At 41.0% G+C, this 25,288-nt stretch overlaps 1 long non-coding RNA gene across 1 annotated transcript; it reads left to right on the top strand.

Annotated features, from left to right (window-relative positions):
• The first annotated feature begins 22,521 nt into the window (after positions 1-22,521).
• Positions 22,522-23,618, top strand: LOC123411265. Its single transcript, XR_006613231.1, has 5 exons — positions 22,522-22,605; positions 22,690-22,743; positions 22,874-22,909; positions 23,137-23,217; positions 23,304-23,618. It is a non-coding gene; the product is annotated as an uncharacterized LOC123411265 (long non-coding RNA).
• Positions 23,619-25,288: the final 1,670 nt, after the last annotated feature.

The following is a 25,288-nucleotide window of genomic DNA, read 5'->3' as shown; positions in this document are numbered from 1 at the left end:
CTAGACGCAACGATTACCAATAAGCGAAAGATTCTGCACAACTAGGATCAATGGTGCCCTCGATCACTAGGACCGAAGCCGCCAAGAAAACCCCTCCTAGAAGCCCAACTTCCCATCATGACATCTGCATGACTACGGTCAAAAACACATTATGGTTGAAATTTCACTTCCATATTTACAGTAGCATGATGGAAATGTTTGTATCCTATCCATAGTCGGATTGTACATGTAATATTTGCTCGTACTGGCTAGTGCAGTTAGAACCGCTCCCGTAATTAAGGGCAACTCGCGGGCTGCTGGTGCACGCTGGCCAGAATAAGAGCAACACCTGCTGTGCCATATACGCGTGCAGGCGTGCCGAGGTCGAGCTCCAGTGGACAACAGCGGCTCGGCCAAGTAGTTCGTTGTCGCCAATGGTTGGTTTTACGCTGCTAACCTACAGAGGACACTAAGAAAACCTATTCTCACGTCCAAGTGGAATGAATATCTCTTTGTCCGTGTGTACGTTTGCACAGCCGCGAAGTAAGGAGTCAGCGGGTGAAATCACAGCAAGCTCACCACAAAAACGAGTTAGAAAGTTCAACCGAGATCAATTAATGGGACAAAGATTGCCAATGAAAATCTATTACCGCTGCCTTGATTACACTAGAAAAATAGGCAGGCATACCAGTATCTATTCCATTGACTGATAGTCAAGTGGATGGTTCACTGTCGACAAAACATCTATTGACTCGCACTCGAAGGCAGCAAATATATAGAAAGGGAGTTTATGGATTTAGAGGTAGTGGCAAGGCATTAGCAGTAGACTATGTTCAATTTTTGTATATGGTGCGTCAATTTTTTTAAAAGATTTTACGCATTTGTAATGCTTCCATCCATTTTTTTTAAGTTGGGCGAGGGCTTTTAGGTGTCCATTTTGACTAATCTAACATATATTATAAGCTCAAAAATATATATTTAGATTCTTCATCAAATGAAGTTTCTATAGGTGTTGCATGACCTTACTTTTTATGCAGACCTATATATTTTTTAAATACATGATCATAGGCAGTTTTTGCGTTTATATTAGTGAAGAAACCCAGCCTAAGGTGTGATTCGGCACTGCTCCTAGGACTAGCCAAATTTTCTCTTTGTAGCACCACAAAAATCGTCCATAGGGCTTTATTTTTTACGGGTTTCGTTTATTGAAGAGTCAACATATAGCTGCAATCTTGTGTACTTCGTTCATGCCTAAACCAAACAAAGTGTGCTTACGGAAGCATAATTTTTATCTGTACTCGCAATACCCAGATTACATACTATAGTTTTTCTTATTTTTCAATTGCTTCGAGATATGAGACCTTCATGGCCTTGTTGATCATGCGCTGGCCCGGTCAATAAAACTGTGGAATTAGCTTAGTGATTGCATATATGCACAACCTCGACGATGTGGACGCGCCAGGTCCATGCGTTTTGAGAAGCAGGCCGGTGTTGGAAAAAGTAGTGAAAGAAAAAAAAACCACTAGATTGGAACCAACGATCCAAATTGGACAATGTGGGAGCCGTTCGGCTGTAATCCTTAATCCTTACCATTGATAATTTACTTTACTTGATAACAAAAGGTGCTCCTCATTGATATATTTTTAAACATCTAAACATGCCACCTAAATATGCAAGCATGCATTGAAAAATTCTTAGTCATTTTCACTCTATTATTTTATTTGTATTAAATAAATATATGTTACAGATACATATAGTTTCAGTCCTCACATAATTAATAGAAAAAAGTTCATGTTTGATTCCAACAAGCTTTGGGTTTGGGGAGTGGTGGGGGGGGGGGGGGTGACCTCATTGCACTGGACACTATCACGTCTACTCTATAAGAGGGTGATTGGATACGTTTTAGTCCCATGACTAAAAGTAGTGAGACTAAAACTTGCTAGCCTCACCCATGCTTGGATCCAAGTACTAAAGAGACTAGAATCAAGTTAATGAGCATGTATTATCCTCCAAACCCTCCAATCCAGAACTTGCATGAGGAGTTAAATGAGGAGAGAGAGGACTAATGCACATTTTAGTAGGGGTACCCCTGACTAAAAGATTTTAGCCTCAAGACTAGTTTTAGCCTCTCTTTAGTCAGGGGTGCTTGGAACTTTAGCCTCTTAAAAGAGACTAGTTTTAGTCAGCCTAGTTTTAGTCTCTTGGATCCAAGCACCCTCTAAGTTCTTTATATGTTTTATGTCTTAGCCATATGTGTATCTAAACCCTCACACTTGCTTTTCGTAGAATTCTCGAGTTTAAGAAAGGTTGGATGTGCAAACCAACCCGTGGTTGGATGGTTAGGAGGACTGTGGTATCCCCTGTCCACCAGAGTTCAAGTCTCAGACTTGACGTTGGTGCTCGCATTTTTCTGGATTTATTCCAGGTATTCCGGCGAAGTGCTTTCAGTGGGAGGAGATGTTCCCGTCCACAGGAGTACTACGGCCGCCCCGAAGAAATTCATATCGACTTTGATGAACCCTTCCAGATGTACAATGACGACGCCCTCGACAAATCGCTTATGAGTTGCTATTGTCTGTAAGTTTTTCAATTCGTTGTCTACATATAACTTGTTTAGTTATTTCAATTCATTGTCTATATATAAATTGTACTCTATTATGCAGAATGAAGATTCTGGATTGTAAAAGTAAGAACATCCTAAATATTGGGTTTATTGACCCAGATAAAATACATATAGCGACGCTAACTGATAAACCCAAGGAGACGGAGGAAAACCTTCTAAGGTTTCTAACAGATCAAAATTTCCGTGACCACATACGGTTTCCATACAACTTCAGGTGAGGGTCTTTACTCTGTTGTGTCCATTCACTTATAAGTGTAATTGATAAGTTACTGACATATATATATATATATATATATATATATATATATATATATATATATATATATATACATGTGCAGCTTCCATTGGATTCTGTTGGACATTCAAATTGATAAGGGAAGAGTTGATGCCTTCGACCCATTATCGAGACCCTTGGAACAGTTCAAAGCCTGCAGGACATGCTTCAAGGGTAATTTCAATCATCCTTGCGCTCTATCGGTCTCTTTCGATGATTTTCTGATATATCAATTAATGAAAAACTTAGCAAATCATCATCCTTGTCGGGCAAGGTTTGGAAGCGGTTCAAGTGCGTGACTCCCGGTATCGAGCCTGAGAAGCTGACCTTTAGAGCGGCTCAGGTAAGTAATAGTATGATATACTTCTATTTTCAATACATTTATAATGCTAGATTATTATTTTGATTATATATATTCTATTCTCGTAAAGTGCGACCAGCAGCCACGGGGGACGCATCTATGCGGATACTATGTTTGCGAGACCATTCGCACGTTTACCTCTGAGCACAAGGATCACAGATTCGACGTAAGCAATGAACATTCACACCTCTATTTTTTCCCGTCATTCTTTGTTATCATGATTGATATTCATATTCGTCTCCTCTTCTTATATAGTACACGGCCATGAGGACGAAGGTCCTACCAGAGCAACGCGCGATTGCTGTTGCAGAGGAGCTTGCGACCTTTCTGAGGACGGAAGCTATAGATGATAAAGGACGATTTAGTGTAGCTAGGGGCCATTACTGATGTTCGTCCATGTAATCGAATAGACGGGCTCTAGTCCCGGTAATTCAGATCTCCAGATAATTGTATATATATGCTTGCTTGTAAGATAAGTTAATCTTATATATATGCATAATTATTTCTATTTAAATTATATGAAAACTAATTCCCGAACACCAAACGAGGCATCACGTTAATCTCCCGAACACCTAAACCCTAAAACCCAAAAATAATTTCATTCAAAAAAACCCAAAAATAAGCAAAATCTGAAAATCTTTAGTCCCGGTCCGTGTAACGAACCGGGACTAAAGGGCCTGCCCCTGGGGCGCTACGAGGCGCCCACGTGGAGCACATTTAGTCCAGGCTTGTAACAGGGCCGGGACTAAAGGTTAGGCCTTTAGTCCCGCCCCTTTAGTCCCGGTTGATGAACCGGGACTAAAGCCCCTTACGGGCCGGGGCTAAAGGCCCCGTCCCCACTAGTGGTGGTTGCAACCCGCCCAAATTGTTTGGTTCATCTCAGGTCACAATGACTCTAACCTATGGAGCCCACTGGCCAGAGCATACGTGCCAACGACCAAGCGAATGCCTCCAAGTCAGTTACTGACCTGGACGTAGTTCTGTCATACTGCAAACAGTATAGTGCGATGTTAGTATGCTAAACATGTGCAAAGTGTAACTGAGCATTTGCTATTTCACATTATCAGAAAATTTATGAAGTGTTTTGCTCTTGTGAGTGACGACTGGAAACCATAGCCGCCATCAGGACAGTCTAGCCTTCCGGCGGCTCCTCTTCAGGGCTCGACATGTGCAAATCATGTAATTTTAGGTTCGGGGCCTACTAGTAGTTGAGGTTTTGGGTCATTCGATGCCTTAGCTTCGACGATAGTGATGTCGGGGCTGAATGAAGAAGCTCCAAATCCTTCCTCGATGAGACGATCGGCTCCAATGACATTGATGGATTTGCTAACTAGTTTGTTCAAGCGGCGATGTCACGGTGACGGCAACATCCTTGTGGCGGACTTGTAACCTCGGGCTCCGGTATTGCGACGATGTTCGCTCCACCGCCAGCGCAAAGCTTGGGTGCTAGTCTAGGAACGGATGCAGATAGTTGTATGGATCGACAACATCTAGAAGACTGATCGTACTGTGCTGGATTTTTGGTTGGTGGCTCGCTTATATGATTTCCTATTCTGATATCTTAGTCATGCGGGGGTGTCAGATATCTAGTTTGATGGTGTATTCGATCAGGGTGCTGCCCCACTTGATTATTTTAACGACAATGGCTTTTTCTTTGAGAATCTAGTTTGAAGGTCCGCAAAACTACGTATTAGTGACGAAGCTGCATGAACCTAGGGAGAAGAGGTGATTCGTCGCATGTTTTTTATGGTTGTTGCAGCGGTGCCGAAGGCATGCAACGAAATTAAAGTCATGCCGAGGGGATTCATCAATTTTAATTTTAGTTTTCTTTCTTGACTGGCGGTCCTTATGCAAAGATTAGCGTTCTGCTATCTTTTCAGTTTTGTCAAGCCATGTTTATGTGACTTGTACCTTGTCCTTTCTTAGATGAATGAAACATGTGTTATCATGCATTTTTTTTGCTAGTTCACAGTTATGTATCTATAGCAACTTTTCATGGTCTGTTTATGCATAATTACACCATACGTGCTCCGTTTCTGTTTGGCACTCCCTCGGTCCCTAAATATAAATCTTTGTAAAGATTTTACTATGGACTACATACAGAGCAAAATGAAAGAATCTATACTTTAAAATATGTTTATATACATCCATATGTAGTTTATAGTGAAATCTCTAAAAAGACTTATATTTAGAAACAGAGGGAGTACTATATGTTGCAAGTTGCATGGCAGTGAGCTCCACATCCAGCTATATATAACCGCCAGGTCCAATTCTGACTCCAAATGGGTTCATGTAATTATGCATGAATTCAGTTGGAAAGGATCCTTGTAGTGGCAACTCGCTGGCCGCAAGAGAGAATATGAGTTTTGTTTTTCCTTCTTTTTTCCCCATTTGATCCAAAAAAAAATGGATCGGATTCTATTATCAAGAGCTAACGGAGCAAAACCAAAGAAAAATAGCAACACCATGAAAGAGTGAACAAGCTACAGTTGTGCGGTGATCTAGCACAGGTGGAAGGGAAGTAATGTGAGTTAATCATGTTGCCCTGTACACATAGGATTAGGAAAAAAGCCAAACCGAGTCCTATTAGTATTAGAATACCTAGTCCTAGTCTATTTCCATAGTCCCTTGTGGATGTGTATAAAAAGCACCTTAGGGGTGATGCTTGTAACACCAAGAAAAAGAAAAGCAATACAAAGTTTAACAGGCACGAGACGATCTACCATCTACGATGACGGACAGCGACGCTGAGTCGGTCAAGTCCGGCAAAGGCGGTCCCAAGACGAACAAGAACGGCGACAAGGTGAAGAAAGATGGCAAGTCAGGAACGAGTGGTGGAGGAACGAGCGGCGCCAACATCCAGGCACATCGCAACATCCCCATCCAGTACCCGATGCTCACCGACGCCAACTATGGCGTGTGGGCGGTGAAGATGAATGTTATTCTCCGAACCCTTCGAGTGTGGCAGGCAATCACGGACGACGACGTCGATGACGAGTCCGACGAAGGTGCCACGGCCGCCATAGCCCGGTCCGTCCCGGATTCCGTGCTAATGACATTGGCGGAGTTCAAGACGGCATGAGAGGCGTGGAACGCACTCAAGGAGATGAGGATCGGAGAAGATCGCGTCACCAAGGCTCGGGCACAAGTGCTGAAGCGCCAATTTCACAAGTTGCAGATGGAGGAAACTGAATCGGTGAACGACTACGCCATGCGTCTTACTACTTTGGTGGGAGAGATCCGCGCACTTGGTGCAAATCTCGAGGAGACCGAGATTGTGGAGAAAATTTTCAGTTCGGTGACTGACAAATTCACGTACATCATCGGCACGCTCGAGCAGCTTTACGACATAGACGGCATGACCATAACGGAGGCGATCGGACGCCTGGAAAGGATTGTCCGGAGCCTGACAAGCGGGAGATCAAGGAAAATTTGGCAAAGCAGGAAGACGAAGGTCCAGGTCTTCTGATGGCCGAAGTTTGTGATCTCGCTGAAACGGTGGGTGTGAAACCAAGCCGGAAGGTGCTACTTCATGAGAAGAATGTGACACCTAAGTTATCCGGGGATCACAATGCGTCGTGGTATCTCGACACGGGTGCCAGTAACCACATGACGGGATGCAAGGAGAAATTTCTCGAGCTGGAATATGATGTTGAAGGCTTGGTAAAGTTTGGTGATGGTTCAAATGTGGAGAATTGTGGGCAAGGATCTGTCCTCTTCCAGGGTCTCACAGACGAACATCGCATACTCACCGGAGTGTACTACATCCCACGGCTTCGCAACAACATCATCTCTATTGGGAAGCTTGACGAGAATGGATGCAAGGTGCATATCGAGAACGGAGTGATGACGATCTTCGACAACCTCCGAAACGTGCTAGCTCGTGTTACTCGCACACAGAACAGGCTCTATATCCTCAACCTTGATCAATCTCAACCGGAGTGTTGGCTCGCCAAGAGTGATGATGATTCATGGTTATGGCATGCTAGATTTGGACATGTTAACTTCTATGCCTTGAAGAAGATGTCAAAGATGGAGATGGTATCCGGGATGCCAGTTAGCGACCATGTTGATCGAGTACGTGACGGGTGCTTGGTTGGAAAACAACACCGCATGTCGTTCCCTGCTGAGTCTACCTATCGTGCAAGTGATGCACTCGAGCTGCTCCATGGTGATCTATGTGGCCCTATCACCCCGGCAACTCAGGGAGGAAAGAAGTACTTCTTCCTTGTGGTAGATGACTACTCGAGATATATTTGGGTCATTCTCCTACGATCTAAAGATGAGGCGTTTGAAGTGTTCAAGAAGCTGAAGGCTGCAACGGAGATGGAACACAAGTTGAAGGTTCGCGCTCTACGGACACATCGTGGCGGAGAGTTTACGTCGAACGAGTTCAACGACTACTGCGAGAAGGTTGGCATAAAAAGGTTCCTCACGGCACCTTATACGCCACAACATAACGGGGTCATTGAAAGGCGCAATCGAACCGTCGTTGACATGGCAAGGAGTTTACTCAAGAGCAAGAACCTGGCGGGGACCTTTTGGGGAGAAGTTGTCTCGACGGCAGTCTATCTTCTCAATCGGGCTCCAACGAAGGCGGTGATCGGCAAGAATCCGTATGAAGCAATTTACGGACGTAAGCCGAATGTGTCTCATCTACGGACGTTCGGGTGCGTGGCACATGTGAAGACGGCGAAGCCACACCTCTCAGAGCTTGCCGATCGTAGCACCAAGATGGTGTTCATCGGATACGAGAGGAGTTCCGGCACCAAGGCATACCGCTTCTACGATCCACAAACCAAGCGTCTATGGATTTCACGCGACGTTGTGTTTGAAGAAAACCAAGCGTGGAATTGGAGCGCCGCAACCGACGATGCTCCAAACAGTAACATATTCACGGTTGAATTTCCAACTGATGATGATGCAGGGGAGGATGTCCAGGTGGTTGGTAAGACGCCCAACCAAGGTGACCACAATGGTAGTGATCATCATGGTGCCGACACCGACGACGACGTGCATAGGTCGTAAGGAGATAGTGACAACGACGAGCACGGCACATGCGGAGATCTTGACGACAACATCGACAATGAGGCGCATAGTAACGACGACAATCAAGATGATGGTCACGGTCCTGCCAACTACGCCAACGACACGGATAACGATGACACACCTGGGACTCAGCCGTCTTCCTCAAGTGCATCAACACAGACACAATTTGTGTCGCCTCCTTCGCAAGCCACAACGGACTCCTCAGGGCCTCGTCGCTACAAGACCCTCAAGAAAGTCTACAAGTACACAAAGCCAGTTACGCTCGAGTACTCCGTACTATGTCTGTTCGTAGTTGAGGAGCCGACGAACTTCGTAGAGGCGAGCAAAAGTCCTAGCTGGACGCACGTCATGGATGAGGAGATGAAGGCGATTGAGAGCAATGGCACGCAGACTTTGGTAACCCGACCTCCAAACCAAAACGCGATAGGTTTGAAGTGAGTTTACAAGTTAAAGAAGGACACGAAGGGTGCCATTGTGAAGTACAAGGCAAGACTCGTTGCAAAGGGGTATGTACAACGTCAAGGAGTTGACTATGATGAGGTGTTTGCACCGGTTGCTCGACTCGAGACGGTGAGAGTGCTCCTAGCTTTGGCAGCACAAGAGGATTGGAAGGTTCATCATATGGATGTTAAATCCGCTTTCCTCAACGGCAATCTCATAGAAGAAGTGTATGTAGAACAACCCCTCAGGTACGAGAAGAAAAACGAACAAACGGAAGTTGACAAGCTCAAGAAGGCACTTTACGGGCTGATGCAAGCGCCAAGAGCTTGGAATTCAAAGTTAGACCAAAGTATGGTCACGCTCAGGTTCAAAAGATGTGCCATCGATGATCCGAAGGACAGTCTACAAAGCACCGAAGAAGAGGTAAAGATTGAAGACACGACTAAAAAGGAGTGTTGTCATAAAGCTACGGACGAGCCGACGATAGTAAAGATAGTCCATGAAATGCTGCAAGGGACGGCAAAGGCCATACCGATGATAACAGTTATGAGAAGCAACAATCGTGTTTGGGACCCAGGTCATAAATAAGGACATCGTGATTAGGGGATGAATGTGAGTTAATCACGTTGCCCTGTACGCATAGGATTAGGAAAAAAGCCAAATCGAGTCCTAGTAGTATTTGGATATCCTAGTCTATTTCCATAGTCCCTTATGGATGTGTATAAAAGGCACCTTAGGGGTGGTGCTTATAACACCAAAAAAAAGAAAAGCAATACAAAGTTTAACAGGCACGAGACATCGTGCCTACGGCAATCCAATCGCGTGTGCTCGTGTTCTCGTGTGCGTGCGTCTTGCCGGAGGCGTGCCGGCGTGCTGCTACGTACGTCTATGCATGTACTAATCCTACGTAGTGAAAGGATCCATCCAGCTATTAGCCTATCAGCTTGCTAGCTTTGAACTAGCGTGTGCCGCTGCTCTCTGGTTTGTTGATCTAGAGTTGTTCAAAAGCCAACAAGTAACCCACGGCAAAGTATAGATGTCTGTAAGACGAAATTCCATGTTCGCACGTACAGTTGGAGACTAGAGAGTATCCATTTGTCTGCGTGTATTAACAGCCACTGAGTAGCGAACTGGCATGATGAACCACAAAAATTCGTTAGAAAAGTTCAACCAAGATCAATCAATGAAATGAAGATTCTCAGTAATAGAACTATCTTATTGTTGTCTTGATTGCCGTATAAGAACAGCCATGCACATATGTCCTATTCCATTGACCACGGAATAACGGATGATTCACACTGTCATGCGATGATCGACCCGATCATGTCACATTATTGAATGGAGAAAACGGACCGTAATAAGTAGCAAAAGTAACATGTATATAGTCATGGACCACCCGCATACTAGCTAATGTGCAGCTGAACATACTTTTCGCCGTCGTGCTTAAGGATGCGTTTGGCCAAGATTATTTTGTACTCGTTAATTAGCGAATAGCCCAATCAATTGTCAGGAAATGTATATCCTCCAAATTCTACATGTAAATGACTTGACTTGATGCTTTCAGAAATTAAATTTTACTCCAACTTGGAACGATCAATGAATAATCTACCATATATATACACATCGGCTAGTCAAATCACGAAATAATCCGCCATGACAGGTATACCATCTGCATACCAGTAGCTGTTTATGTAGAATATCAAGGCCTAGTAGCTAGCTAGAGAGCTATTACATTAACTCTCAAGAGACTTTACGGGGGAAAACCCTCAAAGACTTGTGCAGATTGAAGTGGAAAGATCTAGGAAATTACACACTATCAGACTCTAGTGGGATATTACGGGCCTGTTTGGTTGAAGACTAATTTTGTCAAGCCAAAGTTGACAAGCCATCAAAGTGTGCCAAGCCACAAAGAGTGGCTGAAAAAACGAACGCCAAACTTTGATAAAAGTTGGCAAGAAATTTTAACTCTATGTCAAATGGGCCATAGAGACAATAAAGTATTGCAAAAATCAAAAACATGCCAACTAAGCTATGGCTGTTAAATTTTGACTTGATAAAGTATGGTTTGGACCAAACAGGCCATACATGCACACCTCGAGTGAATATTCAGACTGATAAGTACAGTTTGTTCTGTACCATTTTCTAGTAATATTTTCGTGCAGTTTTCACTAATCCAACGTTTTTAAAAAGTTGATCACCACTACTCACTACTGGATTTTTCATATACGCCGGCTGTTTGGCTCTCGCTCTCGACAAACAAATATATGTCGAAAGCTACCCTTGACAAACGCTGGTTCACGACAACAACGTCCCTTTGCCAGCAGTGCATGCTTCATAGCGGACACGCACCGAACGACAAACGGAGCATACGCCGAGAGGTACTCTCGACAAAAAAAAGCCACGTGGCATGACCATTGGGAACTGACGTTGTCGTCACTTCTTTAATTATACCGGAAGCAAGGACGTTGTGACTCAGTAGAACTATCTTATTACTGTTTTGATTGCCGTATAAGAACAGCCATGCACATATGTTCTATTTCATTGACCATGTAATAACGGGAAATTCACACTGTCATGCACAGACTCGGTCATGTCACATTATTGAGTGAAGAAAACGGACCGTAATAAGTAGCAAAAGTAACATGTATACAGTCATGGACGACCCGCATACTAGCAAATGTGCAGCTGAACATACTTTTCGCCGTCGTGTTTAAGGATGTGTTTGGTCATGCGTGTATTATCATAATCTAGCTTAACTAACATGTTTTTTTTGTTAGCATTTAATTAGCAAATATGACCGTGTGTTGTAATGGAAAAAATAATTGACATGTCACTTCCCGTCAGCACGACCGAACAATATCCGAATTGTACCCGGCCACAATAGAGAGACGCACACTAAGTTCTGGTAGAAATTCATATCAGTAGTACATTAAGAAGGATGCATACAACACCTTTGGTATGATTTTGTACGACTAGTCTGATCTTAAAAAGCATTTTTTTTATAACAAAGCATTACTTGCAAGTTAAAACAATGTTTGAATTTTGCACCAACACATGCGAAAAATCTGAATGTAGCCAACCTAAACATTCAACCATGTATGAAAAATACCTTCTCACTTAGTTATTCTACTTATATTTATTAAATATATTATTAAAACCATACATAATCAAATGTAGTAAGTAATATGTATTTTAAATTTTAGTTTTCATATTATCAACCCTGAATTTCATCAACCAATTCCGGCGGCAACGCGTGGGGTATCCTCTAGTTATTGTAATGGGTTGTCCATGACTATTGCGAGAAAAAGGTATTCATTGTTGAAACAGTTGGGAATTAATTTGTCCATTTCTTCTCAGAACGAAATACCAAGATTATTTTGTACTAGTTAATTAGCGAATAGCCCAATCAATTATCAGGAAGTGTATATCGTCCAAACTCTACATGTAAATGACTTGACTTGATGCTTTCAGAACTTAAATTTTACTCCAACTTGGAACGATCAAGGAAAAATCTACCATATATATACACATCGGCTAGTCAAATCAAGAAAAAATCCGCCATAACAGGTATACCATCTGCATACCAGTAGCTGTTTATGTAGAATATCAAGACTTATTAGCTAGCTAGAGAGCTATTACATTAACTCTCAAGAGACTTTACGGGGGAAAACCTCAAAAGACTTGTGCCGATTTAAGTGGAAAGACCTAGGAAATTACACACGAACAGACTCTTGTGGGATATTACATTCACACCTCAAGTGGATATTCAGACTGATAAGTACAGTTTATTTTGTACCATTTTCTAGTAATATTTCCATGCAGTTTACACTAAATCCTACATTTTTAAGAAGTTGATCACCACTACTAGCAATTCTCTCTACATGCAGACTGTTTACAATCATCATGATGTCACGTCGGCGTTCATTCAACTTGCAGCCTTCACCTCAACAGAAATCAAACAACTCGTCAGGTTCCAATCTGTATGGGGTCAATCGCTGACCACGTAATATAACTCTATGCCTATGTTCTGCATAAGTTCACTTCGTCTCCTCAGTAAATAGCTGTGCCCATTACCTAATTCTTTGGCTTCTGGTGCTTCCCCTCGGGCATCTCTCCGTTCCACTAACCGCTACTAGTGCATGTTCCATTCATGCGTGGCCCATGGGATATAGGCATGTGGCCTGCTAGAGATATAAGTTGCCAGCCAATTGGCACATATGCTAATATATGCCCTAAAGAAAAGCCCACCTGGAACATGGCACGTTGTTAGACAGCCTTAGAATCAGGTCTGCTCTACTACCTCTTATTGTTCGGCTTCTCTCCCCCCATGATCTCCTTCCCTGCAAGAAACGGATGGCGGCAAACAAATGCAGGTGGAAATGAGTAATTGGACCATCAGTTTCTCCTCTAAAGATGGGTCTAGACTGCGCAAGTGGGTATGGATCTCACTTTCTTAAGAGTAATGCCACACCTACTAATACAACTTGGAATCATTCAAAGGTATTTCAAATTTCACAAAAAATGTCTAAATTTATTGAATTTGAATAAAAAAGGTAAACACAAGCTAGTTACCGAAGAATATACAACAAAAAATTATCTTAGTAATGCAGCAAGAAATTCCTTCCACAATGTATGCAAGCGCCATATCGTGCTCTCCGTCGGTGGCTCTTTCATCACAGCAGATGGCTCCACGGGGTCGGGCATGATTCTTTGGAACTCTGATTGGAGGATTGCTTTCACTTCGTAGCGATAATGAAGCTCTCGAAGTGGAGATCCACCTGATAACAGAGGGCATGGACATGGCGCTTCAATGGATAGATTCTCATTTATCTTTCATGCTGGTTCTTCGGTTGCCCTGTTTGCCTTGGGAGACGATACCTTGGCTTGGTGTACGGACATCTAGTTGTTCTGATCAAAAGGTTGATGCGAGAATGAGAGTTTATGTCCTAGAAAGTAGCCTCAATTAAAAATAGGTTGGCTAATTGTTTCGCCAATTTTGGTTGTTCTGGATGCAGTATAATGAAATAAAACTCCTTAATTATCTGCAAAAAAGTGCTCCGGCCTTTCGTACCTTTCTACATATAACCACAATATTATTTACCCATGTTCAAGAATTCATGGAATTAATTAGTTAACTTGTCGATTAATCCATACTTGTAGGGTCATTGAATAGCCGATAAAATAATTAATCATTTGATTATTGGACTAACTTGCTGATTAGCCTATTAATTCTCTAGTCGCCAACCAACCGAACATGATGAGGACATTGATACAATTGTTACACCTGCTATACCTACTGGACCAGTTACTAGAGCTCGCGCACGTCAATTGAATTATCAGGTACTTTCGTTTCTTCAAAATCCTTCTAATGTTCATGAACATATGATGCTGCCTAAATTAGATACTTTTGTTTTGCATATGATTGAAGGACCCGGCATATGGACAAGGAGGATGGCAATTGGAGCGGGATCAAGAATGAAGGGGAAGATGCACAAGCGGGAAAGAACAAGGGACCTTCCGCTGGTGATTATTGGACTTTGAAGCCACCATAAGAAAAACATGAAGGCTTGGACGAAATATACAAGATGTCACTTCATAAATTTCATCCAGAGGCTATTATAGGTGTTGCGTCACCTTATTTTTTGGGCCAGGGCCTTGTAATTTCGAAATACTACCACATAGGCTATTTTTAGAGTCAGTGTGTGTCGGGAAACCGAGTTTAGGGTCATTTTCGGACTCCTCCTCCAAGGGTCACGAAAATCCCTCTCTATTCTCTCATATATACAGCCCTTTGGGCACCATTTAGACTTGTGTTTTGTTTCAGTTACAAGTTCTCCATAGTTGTAACTTTGTGTCCTTCGTTTGTGTTCTACGACAAGACCGGCCAAGGCGTCACAGAGCTCCACTTTCATCAATAAAGATTTCCTCTTATATTCGCAATATCTAGATTGCATTTTTAGCTTCTTGCTTGTTCTTCGTTTGCGTGCAGGAAACAAACCCTCATGGTCAGGTTGATCGTGCTCCGGCATGGTCAATAACCTCTCGGAGTTGGTTTAGCGATTGCTAAGGCACGGCATCTTCGCACGTTCGTAGTTGGATCGTCAAAGTTTACTCCACCAAAAACGATAGCCACCATCTCATCGAAAGACAGGGACAACTTCGCATCTATCAGAACAACTACCGGTTAACGATTTCCTCAACAATGTTATTTACTTTCTTTGTGGGGACTATAACAACCATAGTTATTTAAAGTGTTGCATATAAGTGCTATATCTAAAAATTTGCTACTAGTGCAATTGTGCAAGTCTATCTAAGCTTCTGTTAATTCACCCTGTTTTATCATATCTGCGTGGAGAACACATTATGGTGGAAAATTCACTTTAGCGACTAGCATGACATAAAATATTTTTTAGGGAATAGCATGACATAACTTCATGTGTCGAATATTGCATAAAAATATGCATCTTATTAAACAGAGCTACGTCCTAGTATTGGCTTGATGTTACGATTGATTTTTTTAATGATAACAGGAGAGTTGTTAATATTCATTATGAAGAAAAATATGGTACAATGACCCAAACTGCTTGATTTATAAGAGGAAAACCAGTCAAAAACCTGCACAGTGCCTAAATAGACTAGGCATAAAGCACACAAAGCATCCAACATGCCATAAGGTCACACTTCACAAGACACCCGACGGGGCACTCGAACACCTGCGCTGATACCAGAGTACACACCAAAAACCAGCTATGCCAAGATGGATCGAGTGAGGTGGCCAAGAGCAATCCAATAGGGTATGTCATCGTCATCAAATGCGTGTAGTAGGCGTGCCTTTAATTTTACACCTCTAAGCTACACATGCCTCAAAGGAGATTCCACATTCTCATGAAGGAGCCAACGCAATGAGAACACAGCCATCTCACCACAAAAATGAGTTAGAAAGTTCAACAAGACCAATTAATGAAACAACGATCAGTAGAAAAAAGAGGCATGCATGTTGATATGACAGTATCTATCCCATTGATGGATTGAGCTATGCACAAATGAAATATTCACTATGCTACAAATCATGCAATGACTCAATGATGTCACATTATGGAAACGAGGAAAAAAACGATAATAAGTACTACACCGAGATTTGCATAGCGTGGAAGGGTTTAAATTTTGAATTATAAAATATGTGTAAGATGGGGCGGTCAAAGTTTTATAACATGATGTACTACATTCATCCTGGTTTACTAGCTAGTCCCCTCCATATTTTGGGTCATGTTTTAATCATGATTTTAATTAACAAATATAAGTCATACATAAAAATAATATCATTAGAAACAGACATCCAAATAAGAATTCAATAATATATAATTTTTATGATATGCACTAACATTTCCTAGTTAAATATGTGGTCAAATTTTAACCCAAAATACGAGGAAACTAATAAACCAGAACGAAGGTAGTACTCCCTCCTTTCCGGTTTATAGGGCTCATCTTAAAATTTTCATATTGCCGTTATATTAGGCTCATTTTGAGTCTAAGTGAGTTAAAGTGTTTTGAGTTTCACGCCATATTTAATTTATAGAGTTTAGAGAAAGGAGATGAGTGGCTATGCATGCATCGTTTTTTACATGCACCATGCAAGTCCAATGAAAGAAAGGATGTACATTTATTGCCTTGGAAATTAAATATGTGAGAAATATTTCATTGGCTAGTTTAAACTAGTGCCATCCACTTACAATTCACCTTGGTTGATGAGATTTCAGATTTGAGCCCTATAAACCGGAAAGGAGGGAGTAGTATATAGATATATGTGCGCAAAGGTATAGGTTACGTCTATGTCTCCCCTCTTGCAAGCTATTGGCAGCGGTCTAAACTAGGTGGGCGGGTCCAACATGCCATATGATTGCTAGTTTTTTCTTCCATCGAAGTATGGTCTCTAATTTGGTGCGCGGGAAATGGGTGGCACCGAACGAAGATTTTGTCGAGATTAACATGGACGCAGGGGTATGTACTGCTTACAACATGGGTACTACAATCGTTGTTTGCCACTATCGAGATGGAACATATCTAGTGTCTTCGTTGCTAGTTATACAAGGGCGCTTGTCAATCCAGCTATATTGGAAGCTCTCGCTTGCAGGGAAGGGCTCGCCTTGGCACAAGATCTAGGCATGCAGCACATCCAGGAGGCATCAGACTGCAAACAGGTAGTAAATCGCATTCATCATGAGGCATCAGACTGCAAACAGGTAGTAAATCGCATTCATCATGGTGTAGGTGGAGAAGACAGAGAGGTTATCAAAGAGATACAAGAAACTTTACAAACTGTTATTACTTGTAATTTCTCGTTCAAATCTCGAGCTTCTAATGTTGAAACTCATAATCTAGCTAGGTTTGGTGTCTCTCTTCCACAAGGGAGGCAAATGTGGTTGGGATCTCCTCATGATCCAATTGCCATTCCTCTAAACATTGTTATTGATCAACACAATCTAGCTAGTTTTGCTCAAAAAAATGCTGCACTATGAACTGTTTTTCTACGACAGTATGTACAGTTTTGTTGGCTCTAAAAAATACTATATACAGTTTTGTTAGCTCTAAAAGGATGTAGTATTTCTAGCGTTTTTCCATTTTCCATTTTTATATAGAGTAGTTATATTCACTTACCTAAATATAAGAAAATTTTCATGTATTAAAATGTTTCTAAAATTTTACAAAAATTGTCATGTGTTAAAGGTTATTTATTGTGTGCAAAAATGTTGAATATTTGTTTTAGAATATATGCGTAATTTTCTAAAAGTTTGACCTAGTATTTAAAAAGCATATATTTAAAAAACATTATAGTACAATTTCAAACTAATTATTATTTATTAAAATTTAGTTTCCATGGTTTAAAATTATCCATTATACATTCAGAAATATCCATCTTATATTTAAAACATGTTTTAATGTATGAAATATAAAATATTGTCCGTGTATTTAAAGTTGTTCTTATCTTTTCAAAAATGTTCATCATGCATTTTAAAACGTGTATAGTGTAATTCCCAAAACCAATGTCATGTATTCATAATTTTTCATCATGTATTTTCCAAATGACCATGCAATGCACATATATTCATTTAATTTGAAAAGTGATTGTGTATTTTAAAAAAGTATGCATATGTTCAAAATGACCATGCAATGCACAGATATTCATTTAATTTGAAAAGTGATTGCGTATTTTGAAAAAGTATGCATATGTTTTAAAAATTATGCATGGATTATTCATGAAAGCGAAAGCCAAAGAAGAATGAAAACACCAAAAAGGAAAGAAAAGAACACAAAGAACAAAAGATAAAGCCAAAACAAAAAATATGAATATATAAATAAAAACGAAAAAAATAAACAATAGGAAAAATGGACAAAAAAGTAAGAGAATTACAATCGATGAACCAACGAAATCACTAGTTAAGAATTATCCTTTGCAAAGGTCACTCTCCAACTTTTCATGCGCTGACAAGTGGGGCACTAGTAACCTAGGAGTTTTTCTTTTGCGTAGATTCGTTTATCAAAAGGTTTCATCTTTTGAACCATGGGTCGAAATACCGAATCATTTTCACTCTTTGATTTCTCGTGTCGAGATTTTTGGAACTAGATCCTTTGTTAATAGGTTTTCACGTACTCTTGTTAATGTAAAAAATCAGGTGAGAACCATGTCTCGGCCTTGTGACGTGAGTAGCGATGGAGGTGGCTGCAGTTGTTGTTGAGCTTCTTGGAGGCATTGCTACTTAGTTGTTGCACCCCTCTCGCATGGATCTAGTCGACGGTGCAGCTCGGGGGGGGGGGGGGGCCCTTATCCCAGGTGATGGGACGATTGCGACGCCTTGGTGTCGTTTTCCCTCTAGCGGGCTTCATCTTTGAAGCTGGGCATAGACATGCGGGGATAGTGGATGGCGTCGGTGTTTGCATTGAGGTTTCACTACCAACATTATTGGTGGTGAGCAAGGTCGGAGATGTGGCGTCTGTTGAGGTAGTCGGCTCTTCTCCGTCGTGTCTGTGTGATTGCCTCGACTATTTGTTGCAGTGAAGTCGAAGCTTATGTGGTAGGGCCCGATGGTATACGATGATGGGTGACGGGTGGTCCGTTCAGTGATCATCCACGCTGCCAACCTTGTCTAGCTCTCCTTCGTAGTTCTTGGTCAGAATTGGAGTTGCGCTGTCTTGTCGCGGGTGACTGAGTTCTGGCATGGGTCTTCATGTGGCTCCACTTGCCTCTTCAGTGTGGGTGGGGTCTATGATCATCTATGGTGAAGTCGGAGCCGTTTGCTCAATGTTTTAGGGTTGGCGGTGAGGCCTACTAGGGAAGAAGTGATGATGATGACACCTGCGCAGGGGCGGAGCGAGGCAAACAGCAAACCCGGGGCTGCCTTCAAAAATATCCTGAATTTTGGTCTCATGCCGTTAATATTTGCTACACTCAAGAAAGAAGATGGGCCTCTTTACCCAGGCCCAGGCCCTGGGAGCTCGGGGTCCTGTCTCCGCCCCTGCGCCTGCGTGTTGTCTTGATGATGCCCTTGTCGCAAAGTATGTGTGGGATATCCAGTGTGTGCTGCTCAGCGGTTTGTAATTGTTTTTGTCCGATTTTCTTCTATTCTCTAATGGATGAGGAAAAACTTTTGCTTCCATTTTAAAAAAAATAATCTCCGTGTGTACGTATGCGCAGCCGCGAAATAAGGAGTCAGCGAGTGAAATCACAGCTAGCTCACCACAAAAACGAGTTAGAAAGTTCAACCAAGATCAATTAATGAGACAAAGATTGCCAATGATGGGGAAATCTATTATCATTGCCTTGATTACAGTAGAAAGGGAGGCAATCGGTATCTATTCCATTGACTGTTTGTCAAGTGGGTGGTTCACTGTCCGACAAAACATCTATTGATTTGGTTGTGTCACATTACACAAACGAAAAAACGAACGGTAATAATAACTAGCAAAAGTCACATGTATGCAACTAATTATGGAGTCCTCGGCCACTTGCACTCTAGGGAACGTTCTGCTGATCATACACCTTCTCGTCTTCTAAGGCAGCAAATATATAGAAAGGGAGTTTACGGATTTCGAGGTAGTGGCAAGACATTTGCAGTAAATTTCAAAAAGAAAAAAGACATTAGCAGAAGGCTGTGTTCAATGTTTATATATAGTGTGTCAATTTTTAAATAAATATTCTACACATTTGTACTGCATCCATACGTTTTTTAAGTTGGGTGCGGGCTTTTTGGAGTTCACATTTTGACTAATGAAACATGTATTATTTGCTAAAAAAATATTTGGATTCGGCCATCGAATGAAATTTCTCTAGGGTTTGCATCACTTTGCTTTTGATGCAGACCCATATATTTTTGAAATACATGACCATAGGCAGTTTTTATCATCTATATATTAGTGAAGAAACCGGACGTAAGGTGAGATTCGGCCCTGCTCCTAGGGACTAGCCGAATTTTCCATTTGTCGGACCATAAATTTCGCCCATAGTGCTTTATTTTTTATGAGTTCTGTTTATTAAAGAGTCAACATAGATGCAACTTCTTGAACTTCGTTTATGCCTAATCCAAGCAAGGATGCCTAATTTTTATCTATATTCGCAATATCCAGATTATATATTATATCTTTTTAGTTTTCAATTGCTTCTAGAAATTAAACCTTCATGGTCTTGTTGATCATGCTCCTACCTGGTCAATAAAAACGGTGGAATTAGTTTAGTGATTGCATATGCACAACTTCGTCACATGTAATAGTCCGATCGCCATAGTCAAATCCATCCAAATCGACGTGTATTTCTCTTTGAAAGATCAAGACACGGTTTGCATCTATTAGATGCCATGGACTGGAGTTGGAGCTTTGAGGAGGGTGATGGGATTGGTCACCGGCCTGCGTAGAAGTTGTGGAGAGGCATATGAGCTAGGTAGCGAAAACCGAGAACAAGACGTCGAGGGTGATGTTGGTGAAGTGGTCATGACGAGCGGCCAAGTAGGCTGTAATCCTAGACTAGGGTTGCAATTTTTGCCTGCTTGAAGCCCTGCTGCACCGGCATTGTGCACAATGTTACCAGTATGTGCATCGGCAGGATACCATAGCGGAGGTGGCAGCAGGATAGGGAGACAAGCAATCATGCAATTTGTCATTGGGGACGTCGACGTTATGAACGTGGGAGGTCCATGTGTTTTGAGAAGCAGGCCCATGTTGGAGAAAGTACTGAAACAGAAAAGGTAAAATTTTATTTTTGCTAATTTTCCTTATGCCACCCCATATTTTGACATTTAATTTTTCCACTCTTAGCTTTTGACAATTATCACAATTGCTATTTTGTGGCATAAACAAAAAAATTAGAGTGATAATTCTGATACATTGTCAAAAGCTAAGAGTGACAAAAGTGAAATAAAATTAGTTTGCGTTTTCATGGAATGGCAATTGTGATAATTGTCAAAAGCTAAGAATGACAAAAGTAAAATCTCAAAGTCTAGAGTGGCATAAGAAAATTTGGCAAAAACTAGAGTGACAAAACCAAAATTTTCCCAAACAAAATAGCCCACTAGATCAAAACTCACTATGTAAATTGGACAAAGTGTGAGGCATTTTGTTGTAAGCCTAAAATCCTAACATTCATAATTTACTTTACTCGATAATAAAATAGGTGACACCTAGTGCAGTGTTTATAACCGTTCTTATATTATGGGACGGAGAAAGTACTAAATAAATATTTTGTAGATATACAATAAATCGTATATATATTCAGTTTCAGCTCTCATAGAATTAATAAAAAAAGTTCATGTTTCATTCCAACAGGCTTTGAGGGGGGCGACCTCATTGCACTGGATCTATTAGTTATTTATATGTTTTATGTACATCTTAGCTATATGTGTTTCTAAACCATGACATGTGCTTTTGATAGAATTCTCAAGTTTAAGAAGAAAGGTTGGATATCGTTGTACTCATATTTAAGGAGCTACCCCTCAGTCGGTGGGTGGGTACAAAGGAGGCTACGATCTGCCGGTGGGTGACGTAACACCCATCTCAGAGCATTAGGTAGGTCACCACGGTCATTTAGATTAAAAACATATTATACGATGGATTATATCTTAGTGTTATCTGTAACAGTTAATGATTGCATGCTCCTAAATTTGTGGAATGATTAAAATTATACTAAAATATATAACCAAGAAATGGCATCTGCTACAATCAGGCCCCTATTGCAGGATATTATATATGTTCACACCTTGAGAAATACATGGTTTTCCTAAATAACGAAAACGCAGTTTCTACTGTCTTAAACTAGAAAATCCAATAGTACATTTTCCTTCAGTTTGGAAAGGTATCTTCTTTTCATGTGAAATATGTGGATATTTGTTATCCTGAACCATGGACAAGAGGATCACATCCATGTGTGAGGGAAAATAGTACATTCCCCTCTTGGTTTGTCACGCAACTGAACAATATAAGGTGCATTATTGAAAGGGGGGAAATGTCTTAGTACTTTTTCAAATAAATATTCGTCTATTCTATGTATTTTCCAGGATGCGTACGCGGTATATATTTCTTGACTGCGAAAATCCTTGCAAATCTAACTGGGTCAAATTAAAAGATTCAATGGCATTGGCACCCACCAGCATGTATACATCAGTGCAATTAATTTCTCTAAATAGAGTGGAATATACAATTTTTCTTTGAGAGATGTCATGATCATCCTAGTTACATGCAATTTCTACGGGTTCGCAATCCGTATAGGCCTATAAGAGGCGAACTTTTCCCAGCCATTTGGCCATCAACAGCTCAAACTTGCTGAAGACGCCCAGTTACGAAGCAAGGCCTCTCCAACTCCAAACAGCATGGAGCGAAAAGTGAGCAAGGCAAAAAGTGAGCTAAAATTAACCTCCAGTTTCATAGTCACATTCATTAACCAAGTAAAATAAATTGTGTATCTTTTTATTTTCCATGCAGCGATGAGTAAAAGTGAGCCTGAACTGAAAACTTATTCTGCGACCGGGAGTAAAGGTTCTGATCCTAGTGTATGCTATCGGCATCGCTAGCCTCTGCAAATTTAGCCCCATGTTACATTGAAAACTGATTAATTACCTCATATCCGTGTGCAACTACTGTTTGAGTGATTGATATTACCGTGCAGGAAACCCACATGTGCAGCCAGCGGCATCTTCTTCTGGTTAGTAGTCCCAGCACTCGAGCTTTCTATTAGTCTCGAAGCAAGAGCTACACGTACTCGACGATCGTGTGCAACATCGTCGACGTCGGGCACCTTTTTGAACTAGCTTTCTTTCCCTGACTCCCAAAGCCGCACATTTTCTTTACATGATCAAATAATCAAGATATCTCAATAATCAACGAGTTTCTCTAAATTTATAGATCTCTTGTGATTTCGCATGTGTGCAGAAGCTAAAGCTAAAGCATCAAGTACTGCCGCACTGCCGACGCCTGCACCAAGCAGGAAACATGCAAAGCCAGCCAACCCAGGTATATGAACTATAATTGCTCATCTGCATATATATTGTGTGCGTGGCTCCGCAGAAAGCTGACACGCTGAAATTTTAATTTGTTAGGCAGCATTGCTACAAAGCCATGAATTCCGGATTCACATATACAATTTAAACCTCTTGTGTGAATTGATGAAGAAGAAGAATGATCTGGACATCATTTCGTGTGCTTTGTCTATGATATAATACATATACCGAAGACCCTAATAGTATGTAAGAGGTTAATAAAGAGGTGGAAAAGAAATATGGATCGATATATTGCATGTTTGTAGTTTGTACGTCCTTGATGAATTTCGTCGCTGTCCTAAGTTCATGTATTGGTATTGTATTGAATTCACATGTATTAATAAATTTGGAATGCATTGAGTTTTAACTTCTTTTTTGCCATGGAGTGAATTTTATCTCTTTTTCGCAAACCAGTAATTTTTATCTTGAGTGGTGTCAATCTGGAACATTAATAAACTCTATTTTCTTCCGGAAAAAAATTTGAACTCTGCTTCAGATAAACAAGTAATCTATCACATTGCGACCTCAAACGGACTGACCATGCTTTCATGGAAAATTATTTAATTTATCGACATTTTTGGGGTTGGGAAAAATAACCAGTGGGACTTCATGTGTCCGATATAGCATGCAAATATGCATCGCACTACGCATAGTCCGACTTTTGTATAGTTGCATTGGCTTGATCCCACGATGGATTGAAACAAACGGACACCCATTCCGAGATGGGGAGCGGCTTGGCCAAATATGTCATCGTAGTCAAATGCTTGCAGTAGACATGCCTTTTACATCGCTAAGCTACACACGGCTAAGAAAATTCCATATTCTCACGAATTAAGGAGCCAACGAGTGAGAACATGGCTCGCCACAGAAATGAGATAGAAAGTTGAACCGGGATCAATTAATGAATCAAAGATTTCCGGTGATAAAGAAATATTAATGTTGCCTTGGTTACAGTAAAGAACAGGCATGCATATCAGTAAGACAGTATCTATTCCATTGACCAATGCATAAATGGAAGATTCATTGTCCTGCAAACACATGCATTGATGATCATGTTGCATTATTGAAATGGAAAAAATATAATATAGGTACCCAGCTCCATATGATATACTTTTAAGTCTTTATTTAACTAACAAAGTAAGTGTACTATTTTGTTGCCCCCTTAAAGTTCTACATAGGCTAGTATATAAGCTCTAATTTTTGTAGCCTCTTTCAGATAAACACCCTAGCTCATTTATTCACCCATAATAAAAAAATACATAGCCCGGGGTATGCAAACCATGGACGTGGCAGCCCGGTACTAATTCAAGAGGATTTCTAGCAATATTATGGGTATCTAGATTATCATCTTCTTTTCATAACAAAAGACTATATCTCCTAGCTTCTTCTCATACTCCTAATCTCCTTGATGATCATCACATTTGCACACATGCTCCCTCGTGAATAGCAAAAAAAAATGGAATGTATATTTTGTGATAAACATTGATGAATATTTCAACTGCACATATAATTTTGCGATAAAATGACATTTATGGCAGCCTGGGCGAAAACAACGTGAATCGATGCTTCAAAAGGCTTCTAACAATAGTGTTTTGAGAGCATCGTTTTTTTTTGGGACCAGACCTCCATGAAATGTCATTTCATCACGAAATTTTGTATGTGGGTGAAGAATTCATCAACGTTCATTAAAATCTCTGATTTTTTTATAAAGAAAACAACTATTTTTGATTTGACCAGTTATCAGGTTGCATGTGAGCTCAGATCAAAAACTCCATGTCCTCCTCCTCTACTTCCTTTATTAGTAGCTCTAACAACCTCCAAGCAGTCCTATGCAACCACTGCCTTCCACAGGTTAATTAAGATCCGGAGCTAGACGCAACGATTACCAATAAGCGAAAGGTTCTGCACAACTAGAATCAATGGTGCCCTCGATCACTAGGACCGAAGCCGCCAAGAAAACCCCTCCTAGAAGCCCAACTTCCCATCATGACCTCTGCATGACTACTGTCAAAAACACATTATGGTTGAAATTTCACTTCCATATT

Source organism: Hordeum vulgare, chromosome 1H (assembly GCF_904849725.1).
Source record: "Hordeum vulgare subsp. vulgare chromosome 1H, MorexV3_pseudomolecules_assembly, whole genome shotgun sequence".
NCBI classification, from domain to species: Eukaryota; Viridiplantae; Streptophyta; class Magnoliopsida; order Poales; family Poaceae; genus Hordeum; species Hordeum vulgare.
Note: the sequence above shows the minus strand (reverse complement) of the source record. Positions and strands in the feature narration are given on the sequence as shown.